This window comes from Bidens hawaiensis, unplaced genomic scaffold (assembly GCF_021521415.1).
Source record: "Bidens hawaiensis isolate Kalapana, Puna unplaced genomic scaffold, B.hawaiensis_p1.1 tig00032803_1, whole genome shotgun sequence".
In the NCBI taxonomy this organism is placed as follows: Eukaryota; Viridiplantae; Streptophyta; class Magnoliopsida; order Asterales; family Asteraceae; genus Bidens; species Bidens hawaiensis.
In genome coordinates this window covers 19,704-36,244 of record NW_027505266.1, presented here as the reverse complement: position 1 = coordinate 36,244, position 16,541 = coordinate 19,704, and positions in this window count along the sequence as shown.

Below are 16,541 nucleotides of genomic sequence, written 5' to 3'. Positions count from 1 at the left end.
AGGTCGTGAACAGATTAAGAAGTACAGTAAGATGGAAGATGATGAAAAGAAAATGTATGAGGCAGAAAGTAAAGCGCATGCAGCTATAACGATGGCGCTTCCACAAGAGATTCTTCATACTTTCAAAAAATACAAAACTGCTAGAGAACTATGGGAAACACTAGAGAATAGATATGAAGGAAATGCTGGGATACGAACCTCCAAAACAAAGCTGCTGTAAACTCAATTCTCAGTATTCAAGTATCTGAAAAATGAATCACTTGATGACATCATCACACGATATTATCATTTGATGACCGAGCTAAATTACTATTCCATTGAATACAAGGAAGAAGAGATAGTGGAAAAGCTTCTTGATGCTCTCCAAAATGGGAGATGTACACTGTTCTGATGAGAGAAGATAAGGACTTTGAGAAGATTGATTTGGAAACGGTGGTAAATAAGTTACGGAATTTTGAACTTAACATGGCTCGAAAGGAGACACCTACTGATCAGGTTCCGGATCCGGGAATGTATGGTGCTAAAGTCACTCCAAACTCAAGTTCAAAATCAGAATCCACTGCCTACTACTCAAAGGGGGGAATCAAACTTCACTCCAGATGGCCATGTGATTCTCAATATGGATGGTGACGTATGTTTCGTAGCAGGAGGTAGTAGTTCCTCAAAACCTCAAACTACAACTGGTAATTTCTCAACCAATGCTTCTAGTAAGAACTACTTACAGATGCCTATGAGTGTGAAATCAGCTGAACAACAGTTTGCTCTTTATGCCTCCTTCATTGCATCTTATGAGAATTACATCAAAGGAAAAATAGTCGACCCTGCAACTTTGGATGAAGACTATGATCATATCGACGCTGATGATCTGGAAGAAATGGATCTGCAGTGGCAGATGGCGATGATAGTAAGAAAGGTAAAGAGATTTATGAAGAAAACTGGTAGAAAGTTCGTGGGAGAAAGACCGGGGTTTGATAAGTCAAAAGTTCGTTGTTATAACTATCAACAAAATGGTCACTTTGCTAAGGAGTGTACAAATGAGAGAGTCGAACGAAGCCAAAACAGGCCTGCTCAACAGAATGGGAGTGGAAGTGAAAACAGGGCTATGGTATCTCAACAAAATGGTGGATACAACTGGAATATACAAGTTGAGGAGGTGTTCGAACAAGCAAATCTGGTGAATATCGAAACTGGAGGAAGTGAAAAAGAGATGGGGGAAGATCAAGCATACATGGCAGAAGTGAACGATCAACTCTCAGAGATATGTTCTGAATCTCATTGTGAACAATGTGAAAAACTGTCTGATCAATTGAAAGCATTAACTGATCAGTTTGTTAGTTTGGACACTCAATTTAAAAATCTAAAAGAAGAACATCACTATTCTAAAACAAAAGAAAACTACTTGGTAAAAATAAAAGCTAGTGAAAAGGATATCAGAAGTCTTAAAGCCACTCTAGCTGAAAAAATACAAGTAATTGGTCTTAGTTATGAAGTGTTAGAAGAAAAGACCAAACTAATTGCTGAAAAAGATAAACATATAGCTGATTACCAGGTAAAAGTGGTGGAACTGAACAGAAAAATTGAACAATTTAGAAATTCTTCTGCAATGTTAGATCATATCATAAGTGTTCAACGTTCCCCGGTTAACAAAGGGGGAATTGGATTCTCTGAAGTTCCACCACCATACAACAATAACTATACTTATAATCCTAGTAATCAGCAATCTGTGAATGTTGAAATTAGTCAGACAGTTCCAATAAAAGTTTCTGTTAAAGAAACTGAAGTTAATGAGAGTGAAACAAATAAGACAAGTTCTAATGTCACAAGTTCTGTCTCGTCAAATTCGGACAAGTCGTCCGAATCGGGTGAGATAAAAGAAGAGGTTGTGTTACCAAAATGAGGGGAGGACTTTAAGTTTGATGAAAAGAAATCTTCCCTAAATCCGTTCGTCCCACCATATGTGAGACAAACGGATAGTAATGCAACCTCGACATCTGCAACAACTTTTGAGACGAAAGTTCAAAACAGCAAGAATAGTTCGAACAGAAGTTGTTTTAGATGCAATAGGATAGGACACCTTGTCGCTGATTGTCCTCTAAAACAGAGAAAATCTAGAAATATTAGGCCTACTAAAACTGAGAATAAAACGAATACTAATTATGATGCTGGTAAGAATGTGAACACACCAAATTTCAATCATTGAACTAAACCAAGATTTCAAAGAAATCAGTCTCGTTTTTTCCCAGTGAATTACCAAACCAACAATTATAATTCCATTAATTCACGAAGGTTTGGATGGCTCATAGCCAGTCATCTAGAAATTTTCCTTTCAGAACATATAGAAACTCTCCTCAAACTGACTTTGGGCAACCAAGGTACTGGATGCCGGATAACAGGTTTAATCAACCCAAGACCAGAAGGTCTTGGGTCCCTAGATTTTATTCTATTTCTTTAATTGTGCGGGAACAGTCAAACATGGCTATAAACAATATGTGGGTTGTTGACAGTGGCTGTTCTCGGCACATGACTGGTAACAAGAAATTGTTATGTGCCTGGAAGTCTGTTCAAGGAGGAATGGTTAGTTTTGCAGAAGAAAGTGGAGGAAGAATTAGTGGTATTGGGACTGTGACGAATGGAAGAATAAAGTTGGAAAAGGTGAATTTTGTGGAAGAGTTGAAGCATAACTTGTTGAGTGTCTCTCAGATTTGTGACAAAGAATACACAGATCATTTTACTAAAGATGAGACACTCGTACTTTATCCTGGTTTCAAAATTCCTGAAACCTGGATCGTGATGAAGGCTCCAAGAGAAAAGAACACGTATGTAATGGATATGAGATCAACTGAGATGGCAAATGAAGAATCATGTCTTCTTTCAAAAGCAACAGAGTCCGAGTCAGAGTTGTGGCACTGAAGAATGGGTCATATACATCTTCGTAAGATGAACTACACAATCAAGAATGGGTTGGTACTAGGGGTTCCTTTGAAGAACTTCAATTTTGAAGATCAATGTGTATCATGCAAGAAAGGAAAACAACACAAGAAGTCTCATCACTCTAAGAAGGTTAACTCAATTGTCAGCACCTTGGACCTACTTCACATGGATCTCTTTGGTCCGGTGAATGTAAAGAGTCTAAGAGGAACTTCATACTATTTGGTGGTAACCGATGATTACTCACGACACTCTTGGGTCTATTTTCTAAAGGCAAAAGATGAGACAGTTCAGTTGGTAATTAACTTGATAACTAAGGTGGAAAATATTGTTGGGAGGAAGGTTAAGTAAATCAGGAGTGATAATGGTACAGAGTTCAAGAACTATCAAATGGAAATGTTTTGTTTACAGAAAGGGATAGAGCATCAGTACAACGCCCCATATACTCCGCAACAAAATGGAGTAGCTGAAAGGAAGAATAGAACTCTAATCGAAGGAGCCAGAACCATGCTGGCAGATGCTAAGCTTCCCGTGGTGTTCTGGGCTGAGGCTGTTGCTACAGCCTGTTATATCCTTAATCGTGTTTTAACTGTTAAAATATTAAATAAAACCTGTTATGAACTTATGCATGGTAGAAATCCAAACTTGAAGGGTCTTGAACCTTTCGGGTCCCCATGTTTGATATTAAAGACTAACTCTAAATTTGGTGAGATAACCGACGAAGGTATCTTAGTTGGCTACGTGGTTGGGACACCCAACAGAAGAGTCTTTAATCTATCAAACTGCAAGGTTGAGGTGGTCTGTAACACTGACATTACTAGTTACAAATCACCAAGGCCTAGCATGGGACCGGAAGAGGCTTTCGACTATGATAAGCTTTTCAAATCTTTTAATGTACCTTACTTAGATTTTGCAGACATTGATGAGAAATTGGCCTCACAAATGCTGTATGACGAAGAGGAGGACATTGTACAACGTCCTCAATATAATGAAAATCAACCGACCTCGTCAAATGCAGTTGAAACTCTAGCTGTCTCGAATGAAGATGAATTCTACAATCCATTTCACACTCAACCTCAGCCTCACTCCGATGAGCTCTCTTCAAATCTTGAGAATGATCTGGAAGTCGGTCCGGTACAGACCACCAAAGTTCACAAGAATCATCATTTGGAGAATGTGATCGGTAATCCTTCTGATGGTGTACGTACTAGAAGAAGTTTGGATGAACACACATGTGTGTATGCAAGCATTAAAGACACGTGTATTATAAATGAGTGCTTGTACACCTGCTTCTTCAGTCAGATTGAACCAAAGAATTATCAAATGGCACTGAAGGATAGCTCGTGGGTTGAAGCCATGCAGGAAGAACCGGCACAGTTTGAGAAGATGGAAGTATGGCAGTTAGTTGAAAAACCGCAAGAAGTGAACGCCATCGGAACAAAGTGGGTTTTAAATGCAAGAGAGATGAGAAAGGGATAATCATACGCAACAAGGCAAGATTGGTAGTTAAAGGGTTTAGTCAACAGGAAGTAATAGATTACAACGAAGTATTTGCTCATGTGGCCAGACTAGAAGCAATTCGACTGTTTCTGGCATTTGCTGCACACCAAGAGATGAAAGTGTTCCAGTTGGATGTGAAGAGTGCGTTTCTTAACGGAAAAGTCGATGAAGTGGTTTACGTAGAACAACCTCCTGGTTTTCCTGACCCAGATTTTCCTGATCATGTTTACAAACTAAGCAAGGCATTATATGGGCTACATCAGGCTCCTCATGCCTGGTACGCAACTTTGTCAGATTACTTGCTATAGAATGGGTTTGAGAGAGGGAAGATCGACAGTACCCTGTTTGTCAAACGGAAGGGGGGTTACTTTCTACTCGTTCAGGTTTATGTGGACGATATCATCTTTGCTGCCTCAAGAGTTACTATGTGTCAGGAGTTTGAAGCAATCATGAAGAAAAGGTTTGAAATGAGCGCCATGGGCGAATTAACTTTCTTTTTGGGATTGCAGGTAGATCAGAAGAAAGATGGCATGTTTATTCATCAAACGAAATATGTCCATGATGTGCTTAAACGCTTCAAGATGGATGATAGTACTGCATTCGACACTCCAATCTGCGTCAATCACAAACTGGGTGCTGATTTCAACAGTGATGAAGATGTGGATCCCACTCAATATCGGGCAATCATAGGTTCTTTAATGTATCTAACTGCATATAGATCTGACATTATGTTTGCAGTTTGTCTTTGTGCTCGTTTTCAGGCAAACCCGAAGGAATCACACATGAAGGGAGTGAAAAGAATCTTGCAGTATCTTAAAGGAAAGCCTAAGTTGGGACTATGGTACTCGAAAGGGGGAGAATTGGATTTGGTTGCATACACCAATTCTGACTATGGAGGTTGCAATCAGAACAGGAAGTCAACAATTGGTGGATGTCAGTTTCTCGGAGGAAGATTGGTGTCGTGGCAGTGCAAGAAGCAGACCTTTGTAGCTATTTCCACCTGCGAAGCATAATACATGGCAGCATCGAACTGCTACTCCCAGGTTTTATGGATACAACAACAAATGCGCGATTATGGTCTGAATTTCACTCAAACTCCTATTTTCATTGATAACACTGCTGCTATCTCAGTAACTAACAATCCCATTAAACACAGTAAAACTAAACATATTGACATTCGTCATCATTTTATACGGGATTGTGCTGAGAAGAAATTAATTATGCTTGAAAAGGTTGATTCACTGGATAATTTTGCCGATCTTTTTACTAAAGCGTTTGACCGAGCCCGTTTTCAAAATCTTGTTGAGCTTAATGGGATGATCAATCCCGAGTAACCTGGTTTTCAAATTTGTTCTCCTTTTTATCTTAAAAAAACATCACTATCGCTTAAAATTATGTCGGTTGCTCAAGTTTGAAGGACATATCCCAAGGATATGTTTGGTCCTTACATCTACGTGTAGATTATAAGGATAGCCATTAACCAGATGACTGAAAGCGACCGGGGCGGTTTATGATGGGTTTTTATTATTTCGCTTAAAATTAGCCGTTCATACTTAGTCAGAGGGACACATACTCGTATGTGGTCGGTCTGGCTGATCCACTGGATCTTCAGGATAGCTGTTTACCTAAAGACTTTGACTTGTTCGGGGCGTTTGAATATAAAATTTTTTTAGGGAAATGATATAATTTTTCAGTCTATAACTTCGCAAGAAGTTTCAATATGGTGTTAAAATGAAAATTGATCCAACCTTGGAAAGTGATAGATAAACTGATTTTGTGTGCATAACTGGTGAAGTAATTAGGCCTAAAATAATTTAGAACAGTCATTGTATGTTATGATAGCTTTCTATGGTGCGTAAAAGTAGAAGTGACACAAACTAAATCTTCTCGATTTACTGTGGAGAGTCATTCTGAGTTGTGCATGTTTCCACATACATCTTTCCGAATGATAGGCAGAAAAGTGATTACCCAGTCATACACGAGCCCGTGAGTGTTCTGACTTCCGCATAGATAGTGTTTAGTATCTGCAGTGATCCAGATTCGAGACTTGCAGCTGTCTTAGATTTGTAGTTGTATTATTAAAAAAAAATCTCTAGTTATTATTGTTAAGCCTCATGAAGCTAATCTTATTACAAATATCAAGAAAGAGGCAAGAAATAATATTTCAATGTATAAGAAAGATCGGGAAGACGACTCAGAAGATCGACGTGTGATTATTGATTAATCAGACACTACGGGTCGAAGTCAACTCGGGGTGACTTGGGGAAAGCCAAATACGCTTTGAGAATAGATAGGAGGCATCACAATCTCTCTGTGATGTCCATCTAAATTTTGAGCTTAATTGAACCTAATCCGTATCACAGAAGCAATGAAAACCATACTAAGTTTTATACCTGCCTACAACCTGTTTCTCTATGTCATAATACCGCTAAACATGGATCAGAGTGACAGCCACTTAATCAGTATGATTCCTGTTCGGATCTTTTCTAAAACATGCAGGTTCTCGTCAAGACTGAAATTTGATCCCGTTTGTTTAATTTTCCTTATTTTGTATATATCTTACGGTATGTTTTCATAAACACTTGGTTACTTGATTTTGATCACATTTTCTTTACTTTAGTCAACATCTCAATGTGCGAAGTTACTTTTAAACGACGTTGACTCTGGGCGAAGTTATCAAAATAGCGAAGTTGACCAAGTGGTTGACCATAACGAAGTTGTAAATAATGGGCGAACTTACCAAATGGGCGAAGTTAGACGACAGGCGAACTTACATGTGGGGCGAAGTTAAACTAACTTCGCCTCCTTGGTTTTCTGAAAACTATATAACACGGATCTTGGTTAAATTTTGTCAAACCTTTAAACTTCTAAACCCTCGGCGAAGTTACTAGTTGAATCGAACATCTCGATTGTCAATTTTGTTCCATAAAACAGGTTGGTCCGATCGGAGAAACACATAATCCTTATTGTATGAGATTAATCGGTTTCTAAATTATCTTTTATGATCTTCTTCTTGTACCAAACCCTTCCCACGATGTCGGTCCGATTTGAATGCAATTTTCGGTGATATTAAGCTACTTAATACCTAAATCGCATTACCCTAGTCCTATTGCTTCTATCGGATCGGCCATTTGTTGCTATAACTGGGTGTGAATCTTGCGCCGATTCGTATGGCGAAGTTAGGGTTTCAGGCGAAGTTGTTACAACTTCACTAGTCATTTAACATCGCCTAAGCTATAACTTCGCCTGTACCACGCAGGGAGAAGTTGTAGCCTGCTGATGCACAGATCTAACTTGGCTCGTTTGTTTTACAGAGATGGCTGCTGTGGCAGGTGCTGGTGGAACTGGTGGTGACGAAGGCGGAGGTGATAAGAGACAATTTTTTCCGGGTCACAATATATATATCACCTTAGATCCGGATGCTCGGGGAATTGACGATTACCGTGAGATCATTTCATTTCTCATACGTTCACGCATCTTCCATGCTATTACTACTACTCTTCCGATCTCACTACCAAACATTGAAGAATTCTGGAATACGGTTGAGTATGACTGTCGTGTTGATCCACCTGTGATGCGTGCTACAGTTAATAATCAAGTGATACAGTTCTCGGCCGATCAAATAAGGGTAGCTTTACAGTTGGGGGTTGAGACTACAATGACCCCAATGACTTTATAGCACTTTCCGAAATGGTGCTTTCGTTCGTATGGGGTACTCGGGTCCCTTGGAAGATTCTCATAGACGAAAGGGGTTTCTGTTAGATCAATGGAGGTTTCTGATGCATGTGATGATAGTGTGCATGTCCGGTCGCAAAGCTGGTACAGATGGAATGGGGGCGACGATGCAATCGGCTATGACTGCTTTAACCTACAACAAGCCTTATAGTTTTAGCCAGATCATTTTTTATGAGATTGATCGTCAGAGACGTGCTGTTGCATGGGAAAGATTTTTGATGTATCCGAGATTCCTACAGATGATTCTGAATCATGTAGCTCCTAATCTGCCACAACGACGTCCTATTTCGTATGTGGAAAGTGTATCTAAGAGGATCTTTACACAATGTAAGTCATCAAGTGCTCGTAGCAGACCTGAACTTCGTTCGAGGCACACTGCCTTGTTTGGTTATTTAGTGAACCCTGCATATGTTGCTCCTCCGGAAGATGAGTTTATGGATCCGCCACCGCAACAGGCTAATATCCCTCAACCACCTCCTGTGGTTTAACCACCACCCGTGGTACCGCAAGCACCGCCTGCTGATCCTGTTGCAGCTCCAGAAGAACAGGTTGATCTTGAAGCTGCCTTTGGAGGCCAAGGGTTATTTGATATGGAACGGATTGATCCAGCTGCTGAAGTTCAAGCCTCAGTAGCTAAGGTGTAAAGTGTGAATATTTTCATGGTCGCTACATCTATGGAGGATTCTGAGAGAACTGACTCTGACTTCTCTACTGACGATATCGTTGAAGCGCAACAAATCCTTGCCAGACAAGAAAGGATTCATGGTAAGCGAAAGAAAGACTCAGATGACAGTGAATCAGATTATGAGGAGGATCTATATCGTCTGGTACGACGATCAAAGAAGGAAAGGGTTGGTGAAAGTTCTAGAGTTGGTGAAAGTTTGAGGGTTTTTCGTTTTTCCCCACCATCGTTATCCGGTATGACTATGTTACCTACTGCTTCAACTGTCACACTGCCGATAACCTCAAGTGTTCCTTTGGTAACCACGTCGTCATCTTTTGGTGTTCTTCCAACCACGTTTCAGTTTACAGCTCCAGGGATTGTTTCATTACCGCCTCCGACACTTACTGCTTCAGAGGCGGTTGCTAGGTTTGTTGAATCCACTGTGGTAGCAACTGCTGGGTTACCTGTCACAATACCACCCACGGTTACTTTTTACCCTACCTCAGACATTCCAGCCACTTTGGGAATTCCACCGCCGTATGCTCAAGATATTTCCCATATGCGGTTTGATTTTGATGCCACTTTGTCTGACTCCGAGAGAATTGCGGCTCTTGAACGAGTAGTTGCCAAACAATCACGTATCAACCTCATCCAGACACAAGCTATTCAGCGACTGGTGGCAGAAAATCAGATACAATCATCACTCCTCGTTGAACACGGTAAACTTTTTGATGCTCTTAAACAGTTCTTAGCATCTTAGGGGGAGACGAGTTGCAAGGGTGATGAATTGAGAACTAAGAAGAGGCAAGACAAAGACGATGATCCCAATGCATCGAAAGATGCAGGTGGTGAGTTTCCAAGAACTGGCAAAAATCTTGGGACTTCCACATCTCAGGGGGAGTCTGCTGGTCCGTCAAGCAGTACAGGTGATGGCACAGTGGTGGTTGTAGATGATGAAGGGGTGTTGGGATTTGATGATGATGAGATAGGTGATGATGTGTTAACGGATGATGAGATTGGAAAAATTGGGGAACAGATAGATATTGATAGTGAGTTGGAAGAAGGGGAGATAGTTGATGATGGTGTAGAGCATGATATTCCAAGTATTGATAAGGTGAACCTGAGTCAAGATGAAAGTGTTCCAGATGAGTCTGAGTGGGAAGAACAGCCAAGATGGAAAGAAGGCTGTGCTCAGTGGTTCTTCAAAACAAAGAAGCATGCGGTACCGACAATGTTTAAGAAGAGTTACAATATCAAGGGCTACGATGAGTCAAAGAAATGTATCATTTGCTGGTTGTATGACGAACAGTTGAAGTTGTTTGTGATAAAGCGTTATGATGGAATTCAATATTTTAAGAAGGCTTTGAGATCGCTTAACACCTTGCCTGAGTGTGAGGTAAAAGATTTGGCACATTTGAGATTGATTAATCGAAGTGATGACAACTTTGCAAGATGGGTTGGAAGGATTGTGTGGAAAGAAAGTGTGAAAGAGAAAAAGTTCGAGTTGTTGAACCCACAGAAAGGGAAGTTAGTCGAACACAAGGAAAGAGGCATGAGGGCTGATGGTATGTCTTGGATGGTCATGAAATGCAAGCTGATTCGGTGTTTGAAAGAGGTTCTGATGAAGATGATGCCCAAAGATGTGTTGAAGGATCTCAAGTGGTGGTATGTTGACTGCCAGACTGCTGAAGCTGTTATGGAAGATGAGGATGAACAGGAGATCCTGAGAGTGTATGATCCCATGCACTTGGTTAAGTTGTCTCAAGCTGATTTGCAGGTACTTAATGATAAGAAGATTTTATATTCCTGCGTGGAAGGATGAAGCTAAGAAGTACCAAAGGGTGGTCTCTGTCTGTGTAAGACAGGGCGTTCATGCTTGAAGATGAGTGGTACGAGATTTTTGGATTACAAGACACGAGAAAGAGGATAGAGATATGAAGCTACTGCCAAGGGGGAGTCTGTTGGTGCATGATGCCAGTAGTTCAATATCTCGTGTTTATTTGTGTCTGTAATCGTTTAAACTGTTTGTTTTGTGTTAAACGTGTTATTATATGTTCGCCCTTGTTTCAGGCGAACTTGATGTCAGCGAAGTTAAGACAACTTCTCCTAGTATGTTAGGAGAAGTTGTCGAGAGTTATAAACCCATAACTTCGGATGTTTTGAGAAGACTTTTGGAATGATTGGTTTTGTGATTCTCGGGATCACGTAACATTTGAATATCTAATCATGATCCAGTATCTATTTTCTACTAAGTTGTGTATATGTATGTAATTGATAAGAGATCACAAGTAAGTATATAGAAAAGAAAAAGAATAGAAGAAAGTTATAAAATTTATTATTATTATTATTATTATTATTATTATTATTATTATTATTATTTGAAAACCATTGTTGGTGTCTTTTACTCAATCTTCCTTTTACCTGTGTTGGTACTCATTATATCCAACATACTAGTCACATATATCCACTTCCATCATATACACGTAGGAAATAACATCCTACACATCAAACAAGTTTCCCACATAATAGTCACTGGTATCCACTTTTTGTTTATTAATTTGTTCCTTATGTGTAGACATTATTTATATTGTGCATCATTTGACCTATTATTGTGGTTTAATCCATTGGTGTAGGATTTTATCCTTTTTATAAAGTAATTAGTAACTTTGTGTTGTTTCTAATAAGGTATACTTTGTAAATTTTTTTGTATTTGTATAGGATTCGATAGTCTACCCAATTATGTGGAGCAATTATGTAGATAAACCTATGCATCTATCATAATTCAATCATAGAAAATTTATTAACACATACGGCATAATCCTGCATACAAGACATACATTTTTCCAATGATAGCTTACTCTTCATTGTTGACTAATTACACAATCATCAAAAGTCAAAACACAATTAAAACTCAGATTCAACAAAAAAAGTACAATAGAATATTTAACCAAACATATTCCACAAAGTATATACCGACTCAAATGACTCGATATTCATTATCGAAATCAATATATTCCCATATACAATTAGGGTTTGTCGTTATAAAAAAGTAGGAAAAAAAACTTGAAATCAGATGAAGAACCAAAAAAACTAAAATTTTTTTTACCACTGATTAAGTTTTAGAATAACATAATTAGAGATCTTCCTATATCGATTATGACATATAATAAACGAAAATTTTCAAACAATAATAATCTAACCTTCGAAATTGTCGGCTCCTACACCATCGGCTATTAGGCCACTCATCGCTCCTGATGTGATAAAAAAGCCCTAGGTTCTTATCAGCAAAAAACCCCCTTTGTGCAAAATTGATGAACCATTTTCCCCAAGTGAAGGAAGTTACAACAAATCACTTGATTATTTGTGAGGTTGAATTGATTTGTGTTAATTTTAGAAGAAATCATTAATGAGTGAAGCGTTAAGTCTGGGATTTTAATTGTTAGCCGCCAACTTAAATGTTTCTTCTAAAGCCAAAATTATTACACTACCCTTTTCTATTTAATGTCATTAAATCATTGACCAAATAATTATAAAAATGACATAATTAATGTAGGCCATTGATCAATGTTAATCAAGGGCTATAAATCATTTCTCGCACTTCTCATATTAATCTCACTTCTCTCTTGAACCATCTTATATATATATATATATATATATATATATATATATATATATATGTATATTTATTTATATATATATATATGTGTGTGTGTGTGTGTGGGTCTTCCGGTACAAATAAAATTAGCATACTGATCATACAAATAACTGTAATTACAGTTTTGAACTACAGTAATTATGTTATAAAAAATAAAAGAATGTAATAGTAATTACTTTAGTTCAAAAGTTATAATTTTATAATAATTACTCCAATGTTAACATAATTATTCTAGCTATTTTTACACTTATCATGATAAGAGCCATTTGTATTTGATCCAAACCCTGCATATATATATATATATTTATATATATATATATATATATATATATATATATATATATATATATATATCTATCTTTCTATAAATTGTTAATTTATGTTCTTTAGATATGGTTAGATAATTGAATTATTCATGTGCATGAAAATTGATTTATATATTCTATATAAGTCTTTATAATTTATTTAGTAATTTTATGAGATTTGTCTATTTATATATATTTGTAGACTATTAGATAATTATTTTGAGATGAAATAATTATGCACAATTTATTGATCGTTGTCATATTTTTATTCAAACTATATGGTTTTCACCTTTTGTGTAAGTACGAGATTATACTTTACATTTTGTCACGTTTATATTATTTGAGCATTGCTATGTGTTAAACTATATGATTGTTAGATAAACTATGCGATCAGATTTATGTATATCTATCTCATTCAATGCTATGTGTTAAACTATATGATTGTTAATCAAAGTCTAAAGTATAGTGTGATCATTAGCGTTATACAAGCCAACAGTACCAATAATAGATCTATTGGGTGACGCATGTTCATCTTTTAACCTCGTTAAAGGCATTTGAATTATTAAAACATGATACTAAGTTTACCTTTTGAGTAAAGGGTGCTAGTCAACAAAGGTTTGATCATACATTTTTATCATTTATATATGCTTAGAATTTACCAATTGACATATTAATTGCACTTTTTATCTATTAAACATATTCTAAACCTGTCATACATATTCTAAACCTATGTTTACTCATTAACTATTTTTATCACTCTTTATTTTATGCATGTTACCGGAAATCAAGTTTAAGTGCTTTCAAGTGCATGCTACATTTAGGATCGCTATGGACTAGTCACAATATTTATTATTTTTATGTTATGTTTTGTTTTGTTTTGAATTATTTGTGTACGCGTGACAAATGAATATGATTTGATTAAATATATTTAAACTTTAATTAATATCATATGTTATGGATAATCTCCATGTGCCGACGTATAATCCTCCGTCGGTTAGGGCGCGACACATTCAACTCCCATCGAGTGGTGACTGTAACACTTTGAAAATTTCTTGCCAATTTTGACAACTTTCAACCCCATCGGTTGATGGACCGCTTTATCATTAAGCAATATTAAAGTCAGAGTTAAATCTTAAAATATGGAAATATTTTGACGGATCGTATGAAAGATTAAGTGGCCCGTAATAAGGTTAAATTAGATACGTTCAAAATAGTCAAATATGCGATTTGACGGACCATTTGAAGGTTAGACAACCCATCTAATTTGACCTATAATGACAAAGATATTTAATTTAACGGAATGTCTTCTCTACCTACGTGTTGAGACGACCCAGTCTAGTGACTATCTTATTCACCTAGAATAAATTAGATGGACTATTTAATTCGCTTACAAATTTCAGACGGTCTGTTTAACCCCACTTGGTCATCATACAAAATTGACACACAAGAACATAACGTGTCATTAAAACCACTTATACTTATCTTGGACGATCTAGCCTATATAAGGGCATGCACGGACGTCCATTTCATGCATCCATCATCCAGCAACACTCCTAAAACAAATCCATAGCCACAGACATAGTTCTTGTGGTTCTTGAACTACTTCCTCACTAAGAAAGGTGCTTAGAATGAAAGGGGATTTTGATGAAATGCTTTAGATTTAGATGTATTAGAAGTTAACCCAAGCCATTCATAGGCTACTTTATAGTAAGGTCATTGCGTCACGTTTAAGCCACGATATAAGCTAATCAATCAAACCTTGATAAAGTGGTGTTGTGATAATCTTAGAAGTCTTTATTTAGGAGGCTTAGAGTCAATAAACGAGTGTTGGATTGTTTTTTAAAACATTTTTTACAAAAACAGGTACGTGCAAGGTGTTAAACAGACAGTTTAACTATTTAGACGGGTCATCTAAAGTTAAATATTTGCGAGCTTATGTTCAAAGGATTAGACAAGCTTTCCATCCATTAAACGGACGGTCCAGTCATGCCACGACCAGTCCAATGTTAGATGACCCGCCTAAACTTTTGGCAACCCATCTAATAATGGTTTTGGTCAAAAACTAAAAATTAGGTTTGATGGAATGTCTAAATGATCACACACTCCATCTAAATTCAAATTTGGTTATGTGAATGAAAATTAGGTTTTAAACATGGTAGTTGAACTTAACATGTTAAACAAGCTTGAAACAATAAAAGCCAAACCCAAGGAGTTTGAAGCTAGATCCCAAGAGGATCTAGACATTTGATGCGAACCTTTTTTGAAATATAGTTTCAAATCAATAAACAAAAGTTGCAATGAATCAAGTATTCAAACAAGAGGACACCGTTAACACGCCATATCTTATACATAGTCTTTAGAGTCAAAAGTGTTTAAATAGGATCCATGATTCCTTAAAATTTTATGACATGATAATAAGAAACTGACACTCAAATTATACGTATGTCTGGATCCATTCATATATGGTATGTTGGTAGGCATATCAAAGCCATGCTAAATCATAAAATTGGGTATAAAAACTCTTAATTAAGTTATCCATGAACTTAGGCATAAAACCTTCTAATTAAGTTGGGTCCATAGTGAGCTGTAATCATGAGTATTATTGTTTGTGTCATAACGTAGTTGAACTTAGTCATAGAAACTTCTAATTAAGTTATGTCTAACCTAAACCGGTTTATATAAACTAACCATAACATGTTAGCCGAGACATTAACAATTATAGTTATAAGCAATTAAGAAACGTATTGTAATTAGGACATAACCAACTATGACATACTTGTCAATATTGATCATTCAAGTTCATCGGTTAGTGACTTGGAGTTTAAAATTACCAACAATCAACCCCAAAATTTTGACTCGAAATAGAAAAATCTTTGTCTCTAAATCTGTCTCCTTTTACCTGTTTGATTTGATCCATGGTCCTGACCATCTCGGCTTTCATAGCCATCTTGGTCTTCATCATATGGGCATGGACCTCAGGAACTTCTCTTGATCCATAGTTGTGTTCTTTCAGCTCTCCCGAACATGACTACCTCTGTAATACTATCCCTGAACATTCCCTTTTGGCCGTATGAAATTGCATATCAAATCATCTGGTTGCGATTTTGGTCATCTAATTGAGCGCACATTAGTATTCGTGATCTTCTTTTGTTCTTGAATTGTTTTGATCCAACAAATCAAACCCTTGGTCAGAAACTTACTTGTTTAACCCGTCATTGACATCTTTTTTCTCTTCTGTTAGTACACACTTGAACCCACTTGCTCCACTCTATTGGAACAAATACGAAAAAAATCAGCCTTGAAAAACCCGGTTAGAAATACTTGTCAAAAAATCAAAAAGTGTGCAAAAAACCTAAACTGCAACAAATTATTCTTTTTTTTCTGTGTAACTTCCAAAAGCATGTTCGTTGAATTTTATGAGACCTTTTTCACAAAGCCTTATAACCACTAAAATCGGTATCCGATAAAAAAACCTTTTGCCTTTTGCAATTCTGATTGCTGCCGCTGCACCCTCCTTAGCCTATCGCAAACTCATATCGGAACCTATCGCAAACTCATCGGAACCTGTTGTCTTCCGAGTTACCGCCTCACGAACAACCTACTCGTTGGGCCATGGAAATAGTACCTATGCCACTACTCTGACGTACCGGTATAACCGGAATAGTTAGCTCGATTATCGATTTTTTAAACCTGGCTTTAATACCAATTCAAGTCCTGATCGATAATCGAAGACGAACTAAATGAATAGCTCTCG